The 24,090-nt window shown below is 40.2% G+C and overlaps 1 protein-coding gene across 2 annotated transcripts in view; it reads left to right on the top strand.

The window, feature by feature from the left end:
- Nucleotides 1-8,439: 8,439 nt before the first annotated feature.
- The window catches only part of lnx1 (ligand of numb-protein X 1), a 65,592-nt gene continuing 49,941 nt past the window's right edge, over nt 8,440-24,090 (top strand). Inside the window, exon 1 of one of the 2 annotated variants that reach the window (XM_015345922.2) lies at nt 8,440-8,554. The gene's annotated coding sequence lies outside the window, so the exon portion shown is untranslated. Of the gene's footprint in view, nt 8,555-14,770; nt 14,965-24,090 lie in introns of those variants that run through there. The other variant, XM_015345921.2, reaches the window with a different exon arrangement.

Raw genomic sequence — 24,090 nt, 5'->3', positions numbered from 1 at the left:
CAGCTATCATTTGCACTGCAGCCATTAAATTTGTGACACAGTAATTGATCGTGTTTAAACATAAGAAAGAGGCAAGACCAAGTAAAAATGACAATGCATAATGTTTGAGATTTGCAGTAGGTATACTGCCAAATGAAAGAGCTTTAAATCTTCTAGAAAGAGCTTGGTATCTGTGCAGATCTGCCTCTTCACAGACTTGTTTAAGATTTCAATTCCACCAGCATTGTGCAGAATAATTGATCTCTGTGCCCCTGGAGTTATTTATTCCACTCCAGCACCATGCTGTGGCTCTTATCAGTACTCTCACAAGATATCTAGGCTCCTGATTTTCAAAGTATGTATGACTGCAAAAAAACATTATTCACCTTGTCACTTACATGAAGTTGAAATACAAAGTTAACTAATCATATATTTATAAACAAGTGCTATCTGAGTGGTCTCTAAATTTGTTTGTCAATGGTTTATGGATGCAAGCAGAAATGGTGTCATCACAAAAACCTGCAGCAATGTACTTTTAACTGTTATTATACAAGACCACTGTACATGCCCTTCGTGGCTAAGTGTTGAAGAACTGTCTGCAGAGTATTCAACCAAGTCTTCCCTTCTGATTTTTATTTTTATTATTAAGAGATAAAAAATAATTCCTCTAGCTTGTTTATTAACAAAGCTGAAAGAGCACCCTGTTTAACACAAATGTATGGAATCAGCTTTGGAGCACAGATTCATCTTGAAGATAGAAATGACATCCTTTTGCTCCTTCTTGCAAAATTTTGTTTATTCTGTGTTTATTCTCTGTGCAAGATCAATTCAATATTTCTGAATAATCTTTTGACAAGAGAATTTGAATGATCTTATTGGTAGGACGACGCGCTAATGTCAGTACCTCCATGTAAATTAGAAACATGAGGAGTGCGAAGGGGAAATGGGTTTCAGACTTTTTCTGTCACAGCTCCTCCTAAGCATATTCTTAATGGATTGGACAATTGTCAAAAAAATATTCTGCCTTTCAAGGTGGGAGTTTTGAGAGTATGGCTGGGACTATTGTTTGTTTTTAACTAGTATGTATTTTATATTGAGTGTCATTTGTTTTTTGTAGGTTTTTTATGGTAATGTCGAAGAAAGATTACCACCCTCTTGGACAGACGATGAGGTTATATACAGTAGGAGCAGGTAGAGGTTTATTCCATTCTGAAAAGGAAAGAGACACAACATTTCGGCCGTGGAGCTTTCTTCAGTTGTGCCTTTTTTCCTTTCAGCAGGAATAAACCTTTACTTGTTCCTTTGCAGCCTGGGCATGCTGACGCAGCTGCCTACCCGAACTTCTATAAAGTTATATACGTAGATATAAATACTAGACAAACTCAGAGCACAGCCCCTGTATCTGCGCTGCTCCAGAAGAGACCCAAGGAAGGCAGTGGCAGCAGGTTTTCGAGGCACAGCAGACACACCAGCCACCTGCAGGAATACATGAAGCTTCTCCTCCAGCAGACACCTTGGCTCCACACCTTCCAATCCAGCCTGTGTTATATAGGCAGGCAGTCAGCCTGGCAGACATGTCTCAGGGGACCAGAACTGGCAGTTCAGACCTGGGTAAGATTAATGTGCAAAACTGCAACTGTTAAAGATGTTGACACCTGAAGAAGGGCCCAAAGCCAAAACATGTTTCTTTTCTTCTCTTTTCAGAATGGAATAAACCTTTACTTGTTCCTTTGCAACTGTTAAAGATTACACCCCTTTTCACCAAGTGTGTTAGAAGTTTTAGCAATGAATTGAAATATTATGAAAATGGGTAGATGAAAATAAAAAATAAAGAAGATCATTATATTCAGATAAATGAAAATAGCGCTGATGACACACACACACAGTGGCTCAAGGGCCAGAGCTGGGTTTATGAAATACATTTGTCTTGTTTTGTGTTTGTCTATCATGGGAATCATGTTGATAGTTTCTTATATTGTGGTAAAGATTTAAATAGAATCCCATCCAAGCTCATTTAACTCTGTCTTATTTTAGGAGTTGTTAAACATTTGGCTTTTAGCTTCAAAATACATTCCAGGATAACTAGACTTTTTAACTTTTGTTTCAAGTATACAGAGCTGAGAATGCTTTACTAGCCTGGCAGAGTCAACAAAGTTAATTAAGGAATATCTCTGTTTTTAATTTATTCATACAGACAGCATTTCAGGCCCATAAAGAAGATTAAAGCTGAGAGCAGGGGTTTCTGGCGGTATTTAATTTGGACTGTTTTGAAGAGACTGACATTTCTCTGAGCTACGGAATCCAAAAGGCGTCTGAGGCTCTGCGGTCAGGGGGCTTTAGTGGCTGTGGAGCAAAAGCACAAGGAGAAGGCTCCTCTTTGAGCCTCCCCAAGTCATCGCAACACAGCACAGCAGTTTAATTAAAACAAAAGACCGGCTCTGAGATACTTTAGCTTTTATGTTTTTGTGGGGTATGAACTAGTTGCAGTTACAGAATTTTATATCTCATTACAGTCGCTCCTCACTAAGTGAAGGAGTCAAGACCAATGTTTCCTAAACCCTTTCTCCTCTGGCTGTTTTACAGGTTTGTATGTTACACATTAAAGGGTCGCATGCATGTTAGTTTTCTTCCCACATCCCCAGCTGTAAAGCAAAGTGCTGTGTAACTGTGGGAGAAACATGGCCAAGTGTGTGACAGTACCCAGCTTGGCGGTGCAGCAATAGAAAACAATGGTGGGAAGCCATGGTAAAGCCAACATGTGGCACCAATATGGTAGAAACAAGTCAAAAATACCCTGCAGCAAGCAGGGTACTGATGAAGAGTCCACCAATTAAATAGTAATGAAGTCAGTGTGTCGGTTTGTTTTCAACACGGTTCCCCAGAATCAGCTCTTCAGGTTACTGTGCCACACGTCTGCAGCTGCTCTGTACTGCATGGGTTACAGGTCACTTCACTGTGTCAGTGCCTTGTGCTCTGCTCACTCACTGCTCTTCAGGGAGAACTGTGACACCTGCCTGGAGGAGGAGCCACCCAGAGCCACGCCTCTCATTGGCTCCCTGGCCTGTATAGCACTCTTGCTATGAATAATAATAAGGAGGAATAGTTGCTATAAGAATAACTGCCATCAGCACTTCTGGCTTGAAGTGTCCTGCAGTATCGCCACTGGAAATACAGCTGTGCACCATAGTGAACATGCAAGGTGAAGTGTGAAAACTATATATAATCCTCATTTCCACTCATAACTGTGATCTGCGTAAATAAGAACAGATGTCTCATTTCAGTGCAGCTCATTTACCTTAGTAAGCAGTCAGTTGTTAAATTAATGTGCTGCTGTTTGGAAGAAGTCAAACATGTATGCTGCTAAAAACCTGTTTTATATTATACAAGTAATGTGTAATAGCCTGTTTAAGTAAATCAAAGAAATATAATTATAAACTTGAATTTGAATTTTTATTCTTCTACAGCCTTGTGTTAAGTAAAAAACATTCACAGTACTTGCAGTGTTAGGGATATGGTTAGGCCTCGGCTTCAAAGGAAATGTGTGACTGAAGCCTCTGGCTAAGCAAATAATGTGACTGAGCTCCAGATAGCACTGATGTTGGTCCATTTGGAACAGCAGGATGGGTTAAAAAGATGTCAGTTTAAAAGTGACAAGGTCAATAATTTATAAATTTCATGAAACCGCATACAGTTGTACTTTTTTCCTTGCAATTGCACTCATTTTCACTAACTGATTAGTATGTCTTTTCGATGATGAATAGTTACGCTGCTCTCCCCTCCATGACAGTTGAAAACCCATCAGAGGTTGTGCTCCCTGCAGCGGTTGAGGAAGCTCAGAGCTAATCAGGAAGCAATATGTCACATCTAGGAAACTGATTGAGAGCGTGGGGACCTTCTCAATAACAGTACAGTCCAGCAATACAGCTGCCCACAGAGCAAACAGCTAGACAGTCGTACACAAAGCATCCAAGATCATCGGACAGGATCTTCCCTCTGCTGCCTCTGTGAGTGACAGCTGTGTCAAAAGGAAAGCTGAGAGCCCCTTTCATCCTGGCAGCTCCTTTTTAAAACTTCTACCTTCAAGGAGGAGGTTTCAAAGTATGAAATTCAGTCGGTTCCAATATGACGCCTACTGTATCTATCAATCAATCAGATTCACAGTTTCTGTAACTTAAATAAGAGTAACTATACCTGGATTGTCTCACTTACTGTACCTGTGAAAGTGTGTTCTGCAAAGCACCCTGACAATGTACTGTATTACATTAATTGTAAAGGAATAGTTTAAAAGGACAAACATTTCAGAAGAGGTCAATGAATTCATGTTCATGAACTGTATAACTCACATATAGTTCACTTGTTTGTAATAAAGATACTCAGTTACTCTTTCCTTTGTGGGTGAAATTCCCAATGTGGCACAGGCCACAGTTTACAGCTTACTGGCGTAACTTCACTTCGTCCTCTGGGCTTGGTGGGTTAGTGCTGTGGCCCAGGCAGTCACGCCAGATCTTTCTCTCAGCCTTCACACAGTCGTGTGTTGTAATGTTTTCTCAGGCAGTGAAGGAAAGCGCGTTCCCAACAACAGGCTGGGGATGTAGTTCTTATATTATGCAGAGATAGTTCTTCTCATTACTTTATACATAATGTATAAATACATTAAACACAGACTTAGCAGTTTTTGACATTTTAATATCCATTATACAAACTGACCAACAATCAGGGTGAAATTAGTATTAAGGAAAACTCAGAATTCTATAAAAAATGTATGTGTCATTTTCTCTTTTTTAAGGCTACACAAACTAGGTGAAGGACTAAGACAAATATAAAACTAATCACTTTCTACTTTAGTAATGTTCCTTTGACCTGAGTCTGACCTGAAAAGTTGCCTTTTCCTCTGTGTCAGATCACGATGACAGTTCAAGCTCTAAATTCCAACAGCTGAATATAACATTGCAGCAGCTGAATATTGAGAAAGGCTAAACCAAATTAATAAAAAAGTGACAATTTCTATAATACAATGAAAACATTTTCATAGGAATAGCAACTGCTCTTGCACATAGTTTGAGTCTCACAAAAGCAACAATAAAAATTGAACAAACATTTCCTCATTCTGTTCAAGATTATGTTAAATAGTTCACTAACTCTCTTGGGTTTTTAGCGGTCCTCATGAACATGTAATGTGGTTAAATAAAAAGTGCTTCAAAACTGAAGAGGACCTACTTCATCCTTGAGAATACCTTGAAGTACAGAACAAACCACATGGGTGAGAAACTGCTTTCCCAGATGAATTAAGGGGGGACTTTAGGGAGGCCAGAGTGGTATTCAGCCAGGACACCAAGATTAATATCCCTCTATTGGAAACAGCTTTAATATCCATGTAGTCAGGACATCAGTTTAATATCTCTTCTGAACAATCTCTTCTCATCTGGACCTCCTATACTACACTGGGTCATTGATTTGGAAATTGTATCCCAAAGGGAAGAGAGCTACCTACTGTTCCACCAAACACCACTTAAGGCAGCAGCCCAGCTTAGCAAGCCCAGCCTTTCTCAACTTCTGAGAACTGACAAGATCAGGCTGGAAGACGACATAACCCAATCTATAATTTATGTGCACTCAAACTATTATAATTTAAGGAAATTAATTTTAAAAAATCTTTATCGTGCAAACCAGTTTCAAGGATGCTTCCATAGCAACCTGACATTATATGTAAAGAGAAGGCAAGGCTATTCACAAAAGGAATGTGAGATGATTTTCAAATTTCACATGGAGTTCATAGTCCTACCTTGAGGACACTATTACACATTTTACATCTGTTTCCAATTACTGCTTGGTACAATACAGCTTCCACATTACGTGTCTCTGCACACAGAAACTGCAAGAGAAGAGCTGTATAGGACACAAACAGAATATATAATGGTAAATACTGTATATACAGTATGATCACAATACGTTTATTTTATTTTCTACTACTCACAACAAGGATTCCACTTTCTGATTCCCCACCATACAATTAGAGTAAACTACTGCATACTTCAAATTTAAAAAGGTTAAAAAAGTATATGATGTTTATTTTTGTCATTATTTATTACATAATGCACTGGTATCTGAAGGTGAGGATGTTATCGTATATATCACTTTCAGCATAATTGAAGAAAGCATTTCTATTACCGGCGTGCTGTGTGTGATCTTATCCAACAGATTCAATTTATTACTGGTGTACTGTGTGTGATCTTATCCTACAGATTCAACTACAAATTGTATTTCTTGATGGCTGTCCTGAAAAACCCTCTTTGACACGAGCCGTGAATACAAATCGTGGAAGAAACTAGACCCCTGTTTTAGTGAAGGAGTAATTTTTCCCCACATACAATATTTCAAGACAAAAAGGCCAACAAACCCCAACAATTACACAGTGGGAAAAGGTGTTTTCCCTTTTGTTCTTCCTATCTAATAATGTAAATCGGAAAGAGATCACAAACTATCACCTGAAGGTGTAAAAACTAATTTAATGCATCTTTATACAAACCATGAATCGTAATTCAACTTTATTTCCAATCCCAAATATGCCAAAGCAATTTGTTTTTGTTTTTCTGTTATGTTAAAACAGCTTTTATTTAAAAGAGACATTGCTGAAATATATCACAGAAGCATAAGAACTTAATTGCATTTTATTTGTATCTTTATTCTATCCATGTATTCTGACCTCAGAATACATGAATACAGTACAGAGACTACTGTATGTGCGATTGTTGATTCTTCATGAAGGACCCCTTGCAAAGATTTACTGTCAGTGGTTGATAGATAGAAGCGTTAAACATGGGTAAGGCAACAGCAGCAATAATGCCTTAAATCCATATATCACCTTCTACATGAAAGTGTCTCTAAATGCACAGACAGATGAAATATTCAGGACACTCGTCAACACAGTTGTGAAGCCCTTGAAAGCTCATTGAAACCCCCTTAGATCATTGTGGTGCGATCGCAAACACTTTTTATACTTCATACATGGGTCCTCAGGACCACAACGAGCAGGGAGGAGTGCAGCTGCAGTTTGTATCTTTCTCAGTGTTGTAGCTTTTGTATTTCGTGAATGAGATCCATTATAAAGGAAAGGGTTGGTGGACACCAACTCCACCTCTGTTGCAGCAGCATTCTCCAGCAGAATTCTAGCGTCTGGCCCATCTCGCTCACTTGGTAGTTAGTAGATAAGCCATCCATGCATCTCATCCAGATGTTTCCAGAAAGAAGTCAGGTATCAACTTTAACAGTACAGCTGGGCAGATTGTTCCAGACTTTCACAACAACATCATTAGCACGTGAATTAGCACAAGTTGTAACTTGCTACTTTCCAAACTGAAACGCTGAATGAATTCAGTGGCCTGGTTATGAAGGGGGGCAGTAGACAAAACCCTTCCTGCCTTCCAGAAAAGAAAAAACACCCGATAAAATTAACAAAGTAAAAAAGGTTTAAAAAATTGCAGTTCTCCAGCAGTCTATCATTTTTGGATGTAACTGCAACTCAACAGATTTTCCCCTTTTCCAGCAAAACTGAATCAAGGGGTTCAAGCAGTCAGGTTTCCCTAGAATCTAACAGCACAGTCGTAGCATGTACATATTGTACCGTATCATGTTTGCATACGATATTAATGCAATTCTACTACTCCAGTTTGGCCAACACCCTAGAAAGTGTACATACTCTGTTTAATGGTTACTGCCTGGATTCTGCCCTGCTTCGGGAAACCTTGTTTTACCCCAAAGTGTAGTGAATCCAGGTTTGATAAGAGAAACTGTAACTTTGAGGAAGTGAGATATTTTGTCTTTTAGCTGAACACAAGAAATTCAGTTCCAGCCTGAATTTTGTCCAAAGAATAATAAATGCAATTAGAGATAAAAAAGAACAGCTCAGAGAAGAAATTCCCAGGGCAACTTATTTAGCATGCCCTCACATGCCACTCGTTGAGCTGCTCAGAAGGCTCTCCAGGACCTGGCTCATTATCTTGCAAGTTCGCAGAATCCTTGATAGTGTGAATTATTAGCCCACTACCTGCCAATAAGACAATTAACGTCACTCTTCAATGACTAATGGCTGGGGAAGTCCCCTTTCAAAGCAGAATCCGAGTAGGTCCCACAGCTGAATTCCAAACAGGGCAACTAAGCCTGAAATCTGCCATTAAAACGGATACAAAAACACACAAACAGGCCTTAACAAGGCCATTTTAGTCATTGCACCAAGTCCAGAATTCATTTTCTGACTGCCTGGGGTCATGCGGGCCTACAGGAGCTTGTCATGATCGTGGCTACAAATATGTAGTTCTCGTGTTGTGCGAGATTCTGATTCGGTTACACTGGGGTCAAGTCTGTGGGAATGACAGCGGTCGTGCTGTAACCCTCTGACGTTCTGCTACACTTGTTTCAGTTTCAAGGACTAATCTGCATGACTGCTTCTCCTTGTGTGTGCAGTTGCGACCAGGAGAAAATGTGTGCCCATGCTCCTTTTAGCTAAAAAATGAGTTTAAAGGATTAGCAGAGAGGCAAATCTGTTGCGGTTGAATTTGTCTGGGTACAACTTTTAAAGGTAAGTGCATTGCAATTTGTTGCAGATTAAAGTAGAGCTATGCAGTTGTGTAACTGTACATGCACTGACTGCGACACAGCTCACCTGCTGTTAGCGTCTTCTGGGCCGAGGAAATTAAATATGCTTTATACATAATGAAAACTTAAACTCAAGGACAGTGGGCATTTGTGGGAGTGTGTGCAGGTATAGGTGGATTAGATGCTTTATATAATATACAGAATTGTTTTTGCTTTCTACCTTTTCTAAATTATTTCCTTTCTGTCCAGGACAAATAAAGCCAAATAGTTTTTAGATTAATTTCTTACTTGTGTTTTAGATTTTATTCACTCACTGAAATTCTTAACTGTCTGGGCTGTATTTCATCTAGATTAACCTTCTTCCTGTCCTTTCTTCCATCTTGCATTTTATATCCTCCACAGCGCTTTTTGTATTGAAAAACCTTTGCTATTGAGTGGGACTTTAGTTGGAATTTAGTTGGAATTAAAAAGTGTTTTAAAATCCATATTGGTGTGACTGTCTCTCATCTAGGTGTCTGTAGTTGATATAAATATTTATTTAATGACTTTAGAAAGACTTTGATAGGCCAATGTTTAATAAGAAACAATTCCTCAGGAGGCTTTCTGAATGCTGCTTGTAGGTTGGTTGTAGTTCAGTAAAAATAATTTTAATAACAACTAAATAATAATTGAAAAAATCCCTGTTTATTGCCATTTAAAAAAGCCAAGTGTTAAGACAGCAAATGTAGCACCTGTCTTGGGTCTTTCACACCTGGACTCTTGTTTCACAAGCTCATTGAGCGCAGCCTTCTGGTGCAGAGAGGGAGCCTGGCAGGGCTCTGGGGGGCTGTGTGCCCGACAGCGCAGGTCAGCTCCAGGCTGCTGCAGACGTTAGAGAAACAGAGGTTGTCATAGTGACCTTAACCCCTGCAGGAATAGGTCGAGCTATCAGTGCAATGGCAAAGGCACTTGTATCATTACATAGGATTCTTAAGCCAATGCAACCCCATTACCCGATGATGAGACCTTGTCAAAATGCAAATAAACTGGTATCTTCCTTGTCTGCTATGAACAAGCCTCATGTGGCTTCCAAGTATACAGTATGTCCGTGGGATGTTGCACTGTTCACAGCAGCAGGACTTGAAACTTTCTGTCATGCACAACCTGTATCAGTCTACCAGGGTTACTTTTCAGTTACGTGACTGGGAAGTTTCTATCACTCAGAAACAGCCCTATGAATGACATGAAAGCAACCTATCATAACGACCGTGACAGAATTACTCCTTTAGGGGTGTGGGCTGATCCTTGTCTGAGCACTGTATTTTAAGGTGCAACTGAATTGAATATCCAATGCAGGGCATTCCTGAAGCTCCTCTGTTCTGTGTGGCTCGAGTTACTTTAAGCTCTTTCTTTTGTATTAGTAGGGAAATGTTTTATACAGGTTTCAGATGTTCTGCAACACTGGGCTCTTTGTTCATTCACTGCTTTTGTGTGTGGCCACTGGCTCATAGGTCACAGAGCTACTAGAATCCATTTACTAGAATTCCAGTTAAAGCATTTTCTGGGCCTTCTTTAAAAAATGTGGTGATTATTTGTTTTCAATTGTATGTAGTACCAATTAATTATATTACATCCTTTTATGCACGCAACTAACATTTGTGTTTCTATTTATTTTATCCCTTATTTTGGTCACTATCGAATTGTTTTTAGACAGCACAATATTTCTTAAAGCAAGCTTTCGATTAGTTCTCCTTTTTCTCTCGAGTTAAAAGCTCTGCCACAGGCACAGCTTGAATGACAGAAAAAGTCATTTGTAGGTTTCTTTCAATTATACTGCCTGTATTGGGAGTCAGTGTTCAGCCAGAGCAATAGGTTCTAGGTTCTAGTCCGTGCTGAGCACACTTTAAAAGTCAAATTACAACTTTGTAGATTGTTTCCTTCTTTGTGTTGGTTTTTCTCAGATAAAGAAGATGGATAATGAAAATGTAAAATGTCAAGTGTTGACCTGTCATCATATTTTTGAGACAGAGGACTTATCTACAGGATCGTCACACACTCTGATTACTAATGGTGTTTCGAAAGCTCGAGTGCAGTGCAGTGGGTCTCTGCTGTTGTCAAGCCACAGCTGCCTCTGGCCTCGTCTCCGTGCTGGGCTGACACCCTGCCAGGCTGCAAGTGGAAACTGAATCCCAGCACCCCTGGCCAGCTACAGAAACACGTAATTGTGCTTTTCAAAATATGATGCTTTTAATTAAGGGATTATAACAAAACAATAGCTCAGTGTTTTCTTTGTCATATGCAAGCTCTTGATGTGCTCTAGACTTTCTGTCAGCCCTCCATAACTGGTCATCGCGGTCTGCTGACACTCGTTCACTCCTAACCATCTCTCTGTCCAAAACAAGAGTGTTGTAATACTCTCTACACAATTAAACCTCAGGTGGCTTTTGAGGGCCAGTAGATCACTTCCTGTACCTTTTCCTCTTCTTGTTCAGTAACCTGGCTTGTCTCTGCCTGTTTGCTCAATGTCTGGTGTCACTGCCAGGCTGGAAACAAACCCTTCATCCACAGGCTGTCTTCCCAAGAGCCCCGCGGAGCGCAGACACAATTGGAGTGATCTTGCTCTTTCACAAAGGCACCTTTGTTTTTCACTGTAACTCCACTTCTCACTGCGTGGTCTGAGGGTGCAGCCCCACACCTGCGCTCCGCCAGCTGCAGGCACTGCGCCGCGTTCATAGGCCCTCCCCTGGCCTTCCTCTTCGTCTTTCTGTGACACGCATCTCCACGGCGTCTTCCGCTTGCTGTAACACTCCTGCCCAGGGCTGTCTCACTGGTCATGTCTAGGAAACTAAGGGTTGAAACAGTTCAGGTGGGCAGCTGCGTCAGCAGGCGCAGGCTGTAAAGGAACAAGCAAAGGTTTATTCCTGCTGAGAAGAGAAGAAAAGAAGCGCAATGAAGAAGGCTCCACAGCCAAAATGGAATAAACCGAGGAATAAACCTTTACTTATTCCTTTGAAACTAAGGGTTTGTTAACTATTTTGACTCTGCATCTCCTCAAATACACCTCTTCACTCCCCTCTTGGCCATGACCACATTCGAAGAGACGCTGACATGCGCCCCAAGACACGTGCTGCTGAGAAAGCAGTAGTTTTGGACTTTGAAACACTTGGTTTTTGTTTGCCATTGGGCAGTCAGTTCCTTGGCTCCCACAATGTGAAACAGTGGTTGTAAAGGTATTACATACCTTTGTATAATAAGGTGTACAAAGGCATAATAGTACAAACAAAGGTATATGAGTGCATAATAATGAATAATATACACTTTTAACATGTATATATGTTTCTGGGAGGCAGAGCCATGTAGTGAACTTTCTTCCAATGCGATCATTCAGATTCCACGCAAAAGCTGGGCAATCTATTAGTCTTCTTTAAAATGCAATTCCTTTGTACCGATGATCTTTGGGATAAACAGACAACAGTCCCTCTAAGGGAATCTTGATGTACAGTATTTGTATGAATTTATGATATATGTATATAAAATTATTAGTTGTCGGGATACAACTCTGTTGCAGCTTTGCTAATCACAGAACATTAACCCTTGTAAAACATGGTGGCTTTGTTGGACCAATCCCTACAAAAGCATCCTCTACATCCAATTTCCAGCACTCTGTCACATTTCCTCCTTAGATTAAGCTAGGGTGTGAGATCAGGACTGCTGATCTCTTCCATTTAATGTGTAAGTGCGTTGCGTAATGCAAAAGCCAGCACTACAAAGGATTAACCCCACACATGTTTCCAGTCCCAGCTCCAGACATACAGTGTATGTGTATTTACATATATATAGTGGGTCTCCAATATGGGTCTTTGCAATACATCTATCTATACCATAGAAAAGTAAGAGAATATCTACTTTCTTTTTAAATTCTATGTGCAAATAAAATCACCATTGAGTTACGAGCTATGTCACAGAATTGTACTTTATGGTAATCCTTAGCAGTATTTTTTCTCTCTGTGGAACTGTTGACCTGTGAAGGTTATGGATTAGTATGTATGCTGTTTGATTAACAGTAGAAAAAATGGGAGTTCTTGAAGAAAAATTAAGGACTACGAATCTTTTGTCTCATTTACACTGACATGTGTCATATTAGAGGATGCAAGTGACTGTGGTGTGATGAAACAACCCAATAGTTTATCCTCCTTTCCAGCATGGCAGTCACTCATTCTGGATGAGTCTTTGAGTGATTTATGATTTATTCTAGGCTCTAAGTCTACATTTTACAGTATATGCCTTATGACTTTATGGTTCAAATATCTGCAAGCTTGCGGTGTTGTTCCCTTTGGAAATTAATGGCATATATTTTTTTTATTATTTAATCCCTTATTTTACCCACCAAACCTTATTTACAATAACAACATGCCTCAGAGGCTGCCAGAGGCTACAGCATTACAGAAAACAAAGCAGTAAAAGAAAAGAACAATCAATAAAGTATAAATAACATAACAGGACACCAAAGTGTTACCAAGTGCTTTCTCAAAAACAGAATTAGAGGCCAGCATTTAAACTAGTTTATGTGTAGGGAAAGGATATAATAAGATTTGTTGTGAGAAAGGAAAAAATGTCTGTACTTGTCATTTATTAAATTATGTCCAGTGTTGCTGGCTTAGAGATGGGGTTTTGTATTTCATTAAAATATTGTAAATATATAAATGAAGCAAAAAGCAGGACCCAGAACAAAACCTTGTGGAACTCCCTTTGCAGCTAGATGAGGCTGTGCAACTATTCCCCAAGATCACATTCAGTCTGAGAGTTCTGAGATCATGCAGGAGAGTCTATTACAAGATCAATTCTGCACAATGTATTCCCCTTAATTGAGTGATTTGCAATATCAAAAATCCTTGAATACATAAAAAAAGAAAGAAATCTTGTAGTATTTGGTGAAATTTAATTCCAGGCACACTCAAAAAAAAAAAAAAAACAACAGAAAAAGCAATGCTGTGTTTAAAACACAAAATTAATTAAACCTGCCTCCCTTCCAGTCTTTTCAGTCTCTCAATGGGGCAACGGGTTTCATTTATTGCGTTAGGTTTGTGAGTAAAACTAAACTAGAGGACAGATGGTGGAAGCTGCAGGCGTTGGCTGATACTGGCAAATGTGTTTAAATGTATTTATTTTTTTCTTTTTTTAAATGGGGAAAAAATAAAGTTCCCTCTCCCGTGTCTTTCCAGATTCACTGCGCGGTTCGCCAGCAATGGGTGCCGGCCAGGTCACAATAGCAAAAGCCCTCAGGTGATCCAGCTCGGTGAATCTACAACTAAGGCCCTTAAAAAAAAATACCTTTAGCTCAGTGGAAGGTAACCATTCGATGCGAATGCTTGGAGACTGAGGTTTTCGTAATAAATATAAAAACTGATTATTTTTGGGGTGTATCGGGAAATAAGATGTCATTTAAACTGTAGTTCTGGCTCGGGGGTTCTTGCTGCCTGCCGCTGTATCAGTCGGGTGTGAAATAACCTCAGGTCCTGAGAGTGAGTGATGTGTTCCTCGTTTTTGTTTCTTTTTCTCCGTGTCGAATATATATATATCATATATCGTTTTTGTATTTGGAGACTTCTATTGAGGGGGGTAGTTTCATTTCTTTGTGACTGCACTTTTGAGAAGGGGCATCGCGATAGTTGATGCGCTTTCCCCGCAGAGCAACAGGCAGGATGTGGACACTCGGAGCGCCGCGCCGGCCCCCACAATGAGCACATTAGCGGCTGTTTTCTCATGAAGTGATTAGTCCCGAGGGTGAAGATAGACTGGTGGGTTCTTTCAGCTTCTGTTTAGCTGCAAAGGGAAAGTGACGGGCTTCAGATGGCCCTGCCATTACCTGCAAAAAATATGTGTTGATCGGTAAACTTGAAACAATAAGCGGAAATCATGCCTGGTGTCAAAATGATTACGTTGATGTGAAATTCTGTTTTCAGTTCAATACAATATGCTTTATTGGCATGACCAGTGAGTAAAATCAGCGTTGCCAAAGCAAAACAATGGGTAAATCCCCAAGTCTGAAACACGTTGTATCCTTTAAAGGACCATTATATCTGCTTTGTAATAATCCAAATACAAGAACCAAACATCGCATTTGGATGGCGGGTGCATTGGGTGCGATCGTACTGTTTTCACAGCCTCTGGGTCTTTGAAATGCTTCCTGCGTGTGTGGACAAGCAGGCCTCCTATCTCAGAGCTGTGAGGAACGGGCGGACCTGCAGGCGCATGGTGGAGAGCACGACGGGCGTTTGGAGGTCTGGTGGCGCAGAGATCCGTTCATGACGGGGTGACTACCGAACCACAGTCGGGGGGCAGAAGTGGAGAAGAAAAACACGAGCTGAGGAACTGGGCTGAAAGCGTATCTGTGCTACCAGAAACCTCTGAGAGGTACCGTGTCCCACACACTTCCGTGCAGCCAGTAACTCAGGAATGTATTCCAAAAAACAGTGGTAATTTGTCAGGTCTCCGTCCTTCTCTTCTACAGCCATCGTTTGTCTCATTGCCATCGTTTAAATGGCGTGAGACAAAAAAGCAATTGAAAGCCGTTTAGTAGCTCTACAAAACGCATTTTTGTCTTTTGTCAAGGTCAAAGGCAAATAAAATTAGTGGAAGGGTGGGTCAGTGTCTCAGGACTCGCAGATGTGTCCGAGCGCAGGCAGTGAGAGAAATGCATCTCAACTGCACATTAATGCGTGTTTCAACACTGTGATAGAAAACTACAAATTTTAAAGTAAATTCTTTAATCTGATGCCAAGACAGAGAATCGTTTTAGATAAAATGTGATGGATTTCAGCTTGGATAACTAATATAATAGCTGGTGAATTTACTAAAGAACAATTAGATTATTCTACTGTCTATTACATATTCCTGTTTTTATGTGCACTCTCAAGCTTATAAATAATACGGTATGTAATTTAAAAAAACTGACATTCTTAATGGAAAATGAGATCTAATGATGATCTACAATTGAAGTACTGAATTTTCCAGATCAGTGTTTCTCCATCTCATTTTGTTGTTGAATAAAACTCTCAGCTCTGGTTCCCAGTTTCACAGCTGGTGCTCAGCTATGTGCTGTGCTTCAGGTCAATCCGCCTGATGAGCTGCAGTACCATCAGGGCTGGGTGTTCTGTGCCACTGAAGGCCTGAAAGGATGCTGTAGGACCCAATATCTGTATGATATTGCTAATTACTGCATTAAACTTTATCCAGAAATGTCCCATCTTGTGTAAATAATGTTGATCCCCTCAAACCCAGTTTTAAACAAACTACCCTGCTAACTACTCTGCAGAAAGGCTGATATCGAGCCCCATAAAAATGTAAAATATTGCAAATTATACGGATGTTATTGCAGTCATATAATAACCTTTAAGAAATGGAAATAAAGAAAAAAAACTGTGACCAATTTACTGCTCCTGGTGACGCACAGCCTTGCAGTCAAGTATATCTTTTCTGCTGCATTTCTTACTCATTCTTGCTACAGGCTTTTCCATCAAAGTTTCTTAGCGAAGCTTAGTTATGTAATTGGAGACGTGTCTGGAGTCTAAAGAAGTGATCCCTGTAGCAGGCAGTTCACCTCCCTGCAGTATTTCTGCAGACTCCTCTGCCTGCTTCAGTCCTGGAGATTAATCGTTACTGGTCATGAAAGGTACTTGGGGAAAAAATTAATTGACTTGCCATAAATACGTGCAATATATGTGGACACCTCTTCACAAGTTGTAATTGCTACAACGCTTGGGCATTGTGTTGAGCTAAGCAGTAAAAACCTAACAGACGTAAATAAACTGGGGACAGATGTGCAGTACGAGCCCACCGATATTAAGCTGTTTAAAAACACCCTTTGGATGCTGCATTAAAGAGGGTAAAATTACACTTACTGTATAGAATAAAGAAATGTAGAATATGATAAAATATTACAGTATTTCTAATATTCAGGTTAGTTAAAAATATAGAATAGGTGCTTGCTGAAAAACAGTATTTATAACGTGTTGTAAATGAGCCTATTTCTGTTGTTCCACCAAGAGGGTGGTGTTAATGTGACTGTGGAAAATTCAAAGAGAGCATGAAGTCTTCTGTCAGGACAGTAGTAGCTGCCGGTGCCTGTGGTGTGTGCTGTGGAAATACGGAGATGGCAGCTGCTGTCGTCTTCAAGCAGCTCTGCAGCACCCTGGCCGCCAGTGCTGCGACTCTGCCTGGTGTAAGCAGGCTGACCTTCTGGAGCAGTTAGTGCTGCTGAAGGCCTGGCTGCTCTGTCGGGGGGAAGTGTCCCTGACTTGTGCACCGGGTGTGTGTGGGGAGCAGCAGCACGTGCGCACGAGTGTCCTTCTCCATGAAATCTGCTCAAATTCCTGATCGCTGACCGTGCGGAACCCCTCAATCACGGAGTTCCAGTAGCTTTTCCTCCTCCTGAGCCCTGGCTGCCAAGGTGGCGTCTCATTGATTTAAGTCTCGCAAAAGTCCTGGACTGGAACGTAAGAAGAGCCAGAGCCGGGATAGTCACCCTCCGCCACACGGACGTGAGGTTTAGTTGCCACAGACCACCTTGAGTTTGGGTGGGCTTGTAGCCTTGCATCACGTCACTGTTCTCTCCTACCTTGTGTTTCACGAGCAACGACGGCAGCTGAAGTTGGTGTGACGGCAGAATCATTTATCGAAATTAGTGAAAACTTTGGCTTCGTCCACTTAGATGAGGACCCACCTCCCGGCTGTAGGACAGGCAGGCCAGGACCCCCAGGCTTGGCGAAAAGGCAACCAAGGCCCAGCTGTAGAGGCGGAGGTGGGATGCGACAACAACAAGCGAGGAGGAGAGGGTGACATGGGGTATATGTGTGAATTGAGGCGATTACGTCTGCATTAGGTGCAAGTTGCGTCATCTGAGCTTGATTAGTGTGGCTCCCTTCATTCCTCCCAAACGTTTGTTAGAACTCCATTTCAAAACCTGTCTGTTGGACTGAGCTTTTATTACTTTATTAGAACATTAAATGTGCCACAGACGTCTGGTGGGGTGCAGGCTGAACTGAGCAGCACACTCCCATTCGCAAGCCGTACAGCATCTTGTGCACGGCTGTGTCCTGAAATGCAGATCGGCTCTTTTTCCACAGATAACTGACCCTATAAATGAGAGATGACCAGAAGGACATTGCAGTGTTCTTTTTATGTTTTTAGTCTTTCTAGCTGTGTTGGTGCTTGATATTGAGACTCCGGACAATTAGCAGTCCTGCAGTGCTGCTCCATTACAGTGTCACTTCTAATCTCGCGCCTCCCATGAGACACAGATCGACTTTTCTCTTTCCTTAGCTGCTAATGACATAACAATTGGCGTTTAAAAATAGCTCAGTTTTAAAAGGAAAGTCAATGAGCAAAATACAAATTTGGAATTCATAAAAAATCAGACTGGCAGTCTTGTTGCTTTGGTTTGTATGTTTTCGATTGCATTGCTCACCAGCACCATTCGTAATCAGCTTATGCTGCTGGAATAGCACTTTAAGGCATCACTGGGTCCATTAATGCAGTGCAATTGTGTTCATTCCTTTGAAATCTACATTGTGATGCACATTTTACAGGCCTCCTGCAGCACAAATGTAAGTTAGCATTACCTATCTATTTATACAAAGGCCCAGGTGATCTAACCAGGCTGAATAATATAAGCTTCATCTTTACAATGGTATCATCTCTTCAACACTGTGTCACTGCATCGCAGGCCTACAATTGCTTGTTTAAACAGGGCTGATCTAACACAGCCCTCCAGTTATGGGCCCACCGCACAATTACAGTTAGTGACACTGAACCGGATGCATCTTAACATTACCTATCCACATTATTAGTTATAGGAGTAGACAGCAAGATCGTCAGCGTTTAGCTACGGAACAGCGTTAACTCCAATGTCCCATCCAAACCAATGTACTCAAGCATTTGTCGAGAAGCTGTTTGCTCTCAGATTTACACATGTGCTAATTGTAATTCCCCACCACTATTGGAAATGTGTTGCTGTTTTGAGCCGATGTAGAATTTTGTGAGCCTTGCGCTCATCTTCATGGTGCTCCTTGTTAACATGAAACAACAGAAGGCAGTGGAGGTTTAGTCTTGTCCCAGGTAGAATGTGATTGGTGAGAATAGGAACCCTTCACAGCAGAAAACCAAACATGATTTAAATCTTAGCCTTTCATTTATCGGAGACTTCTATTCCTTCATTGCTGTATTGATTTTACTGTAGCAAAGGAATGTAACATTCCATCCCATAGAACATCTCTCCATCAATTCCATGAAATCAGCTGCTGACTCCACACTTGCTCGATATGTGATAGCTGTGTTTGACAAGTCCTGTAATATATGCTGCATTACCAAGCGCAATGACTTCCCGAATTACTCATGGTTTGGTTATTGTCTCCGTTTTATCTTGGAAAATGACATTTCCCAGATATTTTTCTATCTCTCTAAAGGCAATATTATTGCCATGTAATGGGTGCATTTTTGTCCTGAGCCTGAAACGGCCTCTGCGTTGTCTGGTTCTAACATTGGACACAGCGTCTGGAACAGTACAAGATGTACCGGCACAGATACAAGTTCCAGTTCTATGTAACTCCTGCTCTTCTGTCTAAACAGTTTAGACTTGGGACCCTCTGTATGCTGCAGAGCCGCGAAGCTTGTGAAAGAAACATTTGCTGTCACCTTTCAGTGCTTCTGACAGAATGAGAATGGATGATGTCAAGGAATTACAACGCTCAGTTCGGTTTAATCCCCTATATCTTGCTCATGTCTACCTCTGGGATTTCTGATGCCTGAATAAGAACAAGCAGCCCAAAAAAGTGTAGGAAGAATGATAAAAAACGAGAGAAAATGTCAACAAAGAAAACAGCATTTTTTTTCAGAACAGTTTTTTCACATTAAGTCATAAAATACTATTTTTCTCGACCAAAAATAATCTGTCAACAAAATTAAAACATTTTTTTCTTTGTTTCTTTGTAATTTGTGTCCAAACGTTTACACAGTACTTTCTGCACATTAATATAGCAGTTATGCCTTCAATTTGTTTTTATCTTCTCCATAAAAGAACCATCTAAGGACATCACTATAAAAAAACAACTTTTTTGTCAACAATGACCCCCAGAAGTCTCATATAATATAAGGCTCAAAAATTAAATCTGAAACTAAAAAAAACAAGCACAATTTATTAATTTATTAATTTTTCTGAAGACGTGTCAAATTTAGAAATATATTGTCTGGGACTGTATTTTTATTTCATTTTGGGTGTGAAGATACAGTACATTCTAACAGTAGTGCTCCAGTCATGCTGTGTTCACTTCATTGTGGAAATTGGTGCACCGAGGTTTGAGTTTGGCTCCTGTAAGGAGCACAAAATATCTGTCCTATGCTGTGATTAGGAAATGCTCTGAAACCAATAAGGGGCATCAGTAACTTGGTGTGTTGTGTATTCACTGCAGAGCAAGTGTGTGTTTACTGTATATTTTACAGAGGATAAGGAGATTAAAGTCAATACTGAATTAAGCCATCTGCTTGTTTAAGAATTTGTCACTGTGGTGCAGTCTCTAAATCAATGCTGGGCCTCCTTACACAGCTGTGCTAATCATAGGAATCTCCTTTGCAGCGCATCTGCAGTCCCAGTCTGTTTTACATGAAAGAAGATAGTTTTGTTCTGATTGAGTAGGGGAATTTCTATTGACTACAGACCCTTTGGACTAGCTCATTCTAAGGTAAATTTACTGCACAGCAAGATAAAGACACAGGCAGGGAGGTGGGAGATGGGCCAAAACTGCAAAAGGAGATTTACAAACATTGTGAGCTAATTTATCGTACTCCCGGAACGAAGAGGTTTTATAATACATTAGAAAATTTATAGTCTTCACCACACAGATTCCTACAGCTCTGCTGTGAAGTATCACCTCCCTGATCCAGATACCTTAAACTCATTGTGTAACTCATTGTGTAATGAGGTATTTCCTGTTCTCCATGCTAAATGATTTCTCCTTTCCGGTGTCCTTTTACTCTACCAAATGTGAGATGGTCACCTCAGTAGACCCTGATTGTCAACGCTTAAGATTTTACATACTTGCCGAGATCAAATCTGCTCTCGATCTTTGTTTCATAATGAATATATTTGTTTCTATTTACCTATACCGTGTGTCCGTATGTAATTATCTTTTACCTCTTTCTAGGGCTATAATATCTGTTGTATGGTGTCCAAAATCTGCAACTTACATTTTACAGACAGAATTATTGTTACTGGAATATGTTATATTATGTTTGCAATAAAAAGGATATAATGAATTAGAGAAGGTGAGAAAGTCATACAAACTAATATTGTTAATTATTGTAGAGGACCTAATTATTTTGAATTTCTTAGTGCTTACTTGCTGTTTCAGTGGTTTAAATCTACTTGCCTATGTGCTACTGTTCAACATTCCCTTCTTTCAGTCCAGTGCACAAAAGTAATTTAATTTTCAGGATGATTTGAAATCAAGCGTGGTCGAAACAGCATAAATAAAGTAGGACGCATGATTTATTTAAGCTATGACCCAGTAGGAATGTTCTTGGCCAAACACTTATCACATTTTAAGGAAATAGATTGTCGTGATATTTACATCCCTGATAGAGATCCTGCATCTAATCTGCGTGTGCAGATTTTTCGATCAGCGAGACATTGGCTGCCTTGCCGAAAGCACCCATGGCTATTCAGTTCATAAAGACCTGTGTCTCAATCTGCAGCTTCTCAATTCAAGACAAAAGCAGGACAAAGCTTTCAACATATGGGTCTGTACTCTTCTCTCATGTCTTTTTTAAAATAAAAAAACATCTAACACTCTCACTCATTTGGAATATTGCAAGAGTTTAAAACACAGTCTGCTAGCCAAGTTCTTTTTAAGGACACATTTAAGGTTGTCTGCTTTAACAAGATGTGGCGGATCTGGTTAAGGTCTCACTGTCTTGTCAGCTGCCACCTTGGTTTGATTTTGGTTGTGTGAAAAAGCAATGATGTTTGTCATTACAGTGGAAAATTTGTTTCTAGTTTTGTTTGAGGTCGTTTATGAAAACCACGGAAATTAAAAGCACTTATAAAACAATCATTTGAACATAATTTGCACCATGAAAATGTGCACTATTAGCATATAAATGCTTCAAGCTCTTTCAGAAAATGTAATTACTTTTTCTTAAATTGCCCTTCATTTGGAGTTGGGCTTATCTTCACTGCCATTGTAGAGGATTATTTCTTTTAAACTTTGTGACGAAACCTTTTAAAGCAAACATCCATACACTGAAGGAAGGGTCACGTGTGAACACTCTGTTTGTACTCAAACCCTGATTGTTCACCGTGTGGGTTATTTTTAATATCCCTCTCTCGTTCGAATGAGCTATCCTTGTCGCTTTGCATTTTCTCCCTGGAAGTCTGCTGCTCGCTGACAGGACAGGGTACTAAGCCAGCCCCTGAGGGCCCTGCCGTTGTACATTATGGAGGCCTTTTTACACGCACTTGATGTTAAGTGCCTTTCAGAACAAGCTCATGAGGTACAGCAGGAGCTCTAAAAGTCTGTGCTGGAGGGCGTCTCTGGAGGATTGGTCAAATGGACAGAGTACTGTGGGTACAATGAGCATATTTAATCTGTTTCAACAGGACTACAGCAATGCTGCTCAGTACTTCTATTCTACACTGCTAGATTAATTAAACAAGGTCTCAATATCATGATTTGGTGCAAATGTATTTGCCATAAAAATTTACTTGTGGTTTTAAGAATACCCCAGCTTGGGAATTAGCTCAGTGGTTTTAAACAGTCATTCTAGTCATATTCTTCTTTTCATAGTCAATAAGGTGAATTGTTGCAACACATGATAACTTATAAGATCCTGCATTAGAAAATGGTAAGTTTGGAGATCAGTGCAAAATTGCAACCTTAAAATGTAATGACTTTTCATTTAATGATTTTTTTTTGTTTACGTAAACCTGGGTTGTTCATCTACAACAAAAGTAATGTACCCATGTCTTTGGAATCTTATTCATATTAACATTTTGCTTGTTTTTGTCAATAATAACATACGTAAAAGTCCTCAGGTCTAACAGTTCATTCCGTTATTTTTATATAACAATGAGTCATTCTTCCTTCCTGGATCAGAAATATATTCATTATTCAATATGAATGAATCAGACTGGAACACAATCAACAATATGTGTACTAGCAAAGACATTGCAAATTACATTGACTGTGATTATAGATTTCTACACATTTAACATTAAACAGAAAAATTAAAAAGAAACAGTCTGCATTAATTGAAAACCACAGGCAATGCAATGACCTTTTCAAACATGCAGAATTTCTCTACATTTACTGAAAATGAAATTCATATTAAGCTGCCTGGAAGGTCAATTAATAATCATTGGAAAGCAACAAAGACAATATGTCCTGTAACCTCACTAATACTGTTTTCAATACAGAAAGCCTTTTAAAATCTGTCATTTGATTAAGTCTGGGATGACACAGCATGCTCGGAAACATGATCAAACACTAAAAAATCCTCATTCTAATTACAAGCATTAATTACTGATTTTCATTCAACATTAGATAGCAAAGTTCTTGCTATGTGCTGATCTCCCTTTCATGTAATGATGGCGGCACTGAAAGCTGTTCTGAAGAGCAGTGGGTCCTTAACCTGAGGAAGGCTGTCGGCCTGCTGGGGACCCAGTGATGAGTGGAGCACCTTTCCATGGACAACAGACTTTTCTGCTCACTTGCGATTGTCCTCCTTAAGCCAGTAATGCTTTGCTAAACAGGGCAACAACCGATGCGCCCCAATTTACCGTGGTCATTTCACAAATAAAGTTGGAGTTTTATCATTTACTGGATGAAATGTCAAAAGAGTATTGAAAGAAAAATATATGATATTCCTTAACTGTAAGTTCGATCCCACCTAATACTTATTGAGGGCTGGTGTCCTTCGAGTTCTGCAGCAGAGCTGCACTCAAAGCAAAGTTTAATTGTGGAGGATGATGGAGACAACCAGTTCCGTATATTCTACCTTTGATACAGCCCAGAAACACAGACAGGTTGGAAGAAAGCCAACTCTGTCACTGGGGGGTTCAGTGCATTGTCGTGTTGTTTTTCAATCCCTGATCCTAATTTGCGTTTTCTCTGTCTGGTCACCTGCGTGATCATTGCTGTTGCCTTCCTTTGTGTTACCTCGCGCGTGCACGTCAGTCTGATCTGGGAACTAGCCGCAAGGGGAGCGTTGATGTCTGGCCAGTGGCCTCAGCAAACGATTGCAGGCGGGCTAATAAGGCTGACCCAGGTTAAGGGGGCACTTGTAACAAGGCCCTTAAATAGAAACCACATTGACATCCATGCCAGAGTCAAAGACTCTTCCTGGGCATTGTTTTATTAACCTCTCCTTTAAACTGGCAAGGCAACAGCCAGGTGTGTCTGCTGGGGTTTCTCAGGAACCAGTCTGCTGTAGAACCTGTACAGTATACAGTATCTTTATTCCCTTGTATTCACATATACAGTGAATGTT

Source organism: Lepisosteus oculatus, chromosome 1, assembly GCF_040954835.1.
Source record: "Lepisosteus oculatus isolate fLepOcu1 chromosome 1, fLepOcu1.hap2, whole genome shotgun sequence".
NCBI classification, from domain to species: Eukaryota; Metazoa; Chordata; class Actinopteri; order Semionotiformes; family Lepisosteidae; genus Lepisosteus; species Lepisosteus oculatus.
The sequence above is the reverse complement of the archived record's forward strand: the minus strand, read 5'-3'. Positions and strand labels throughout refer to the sequence as shown.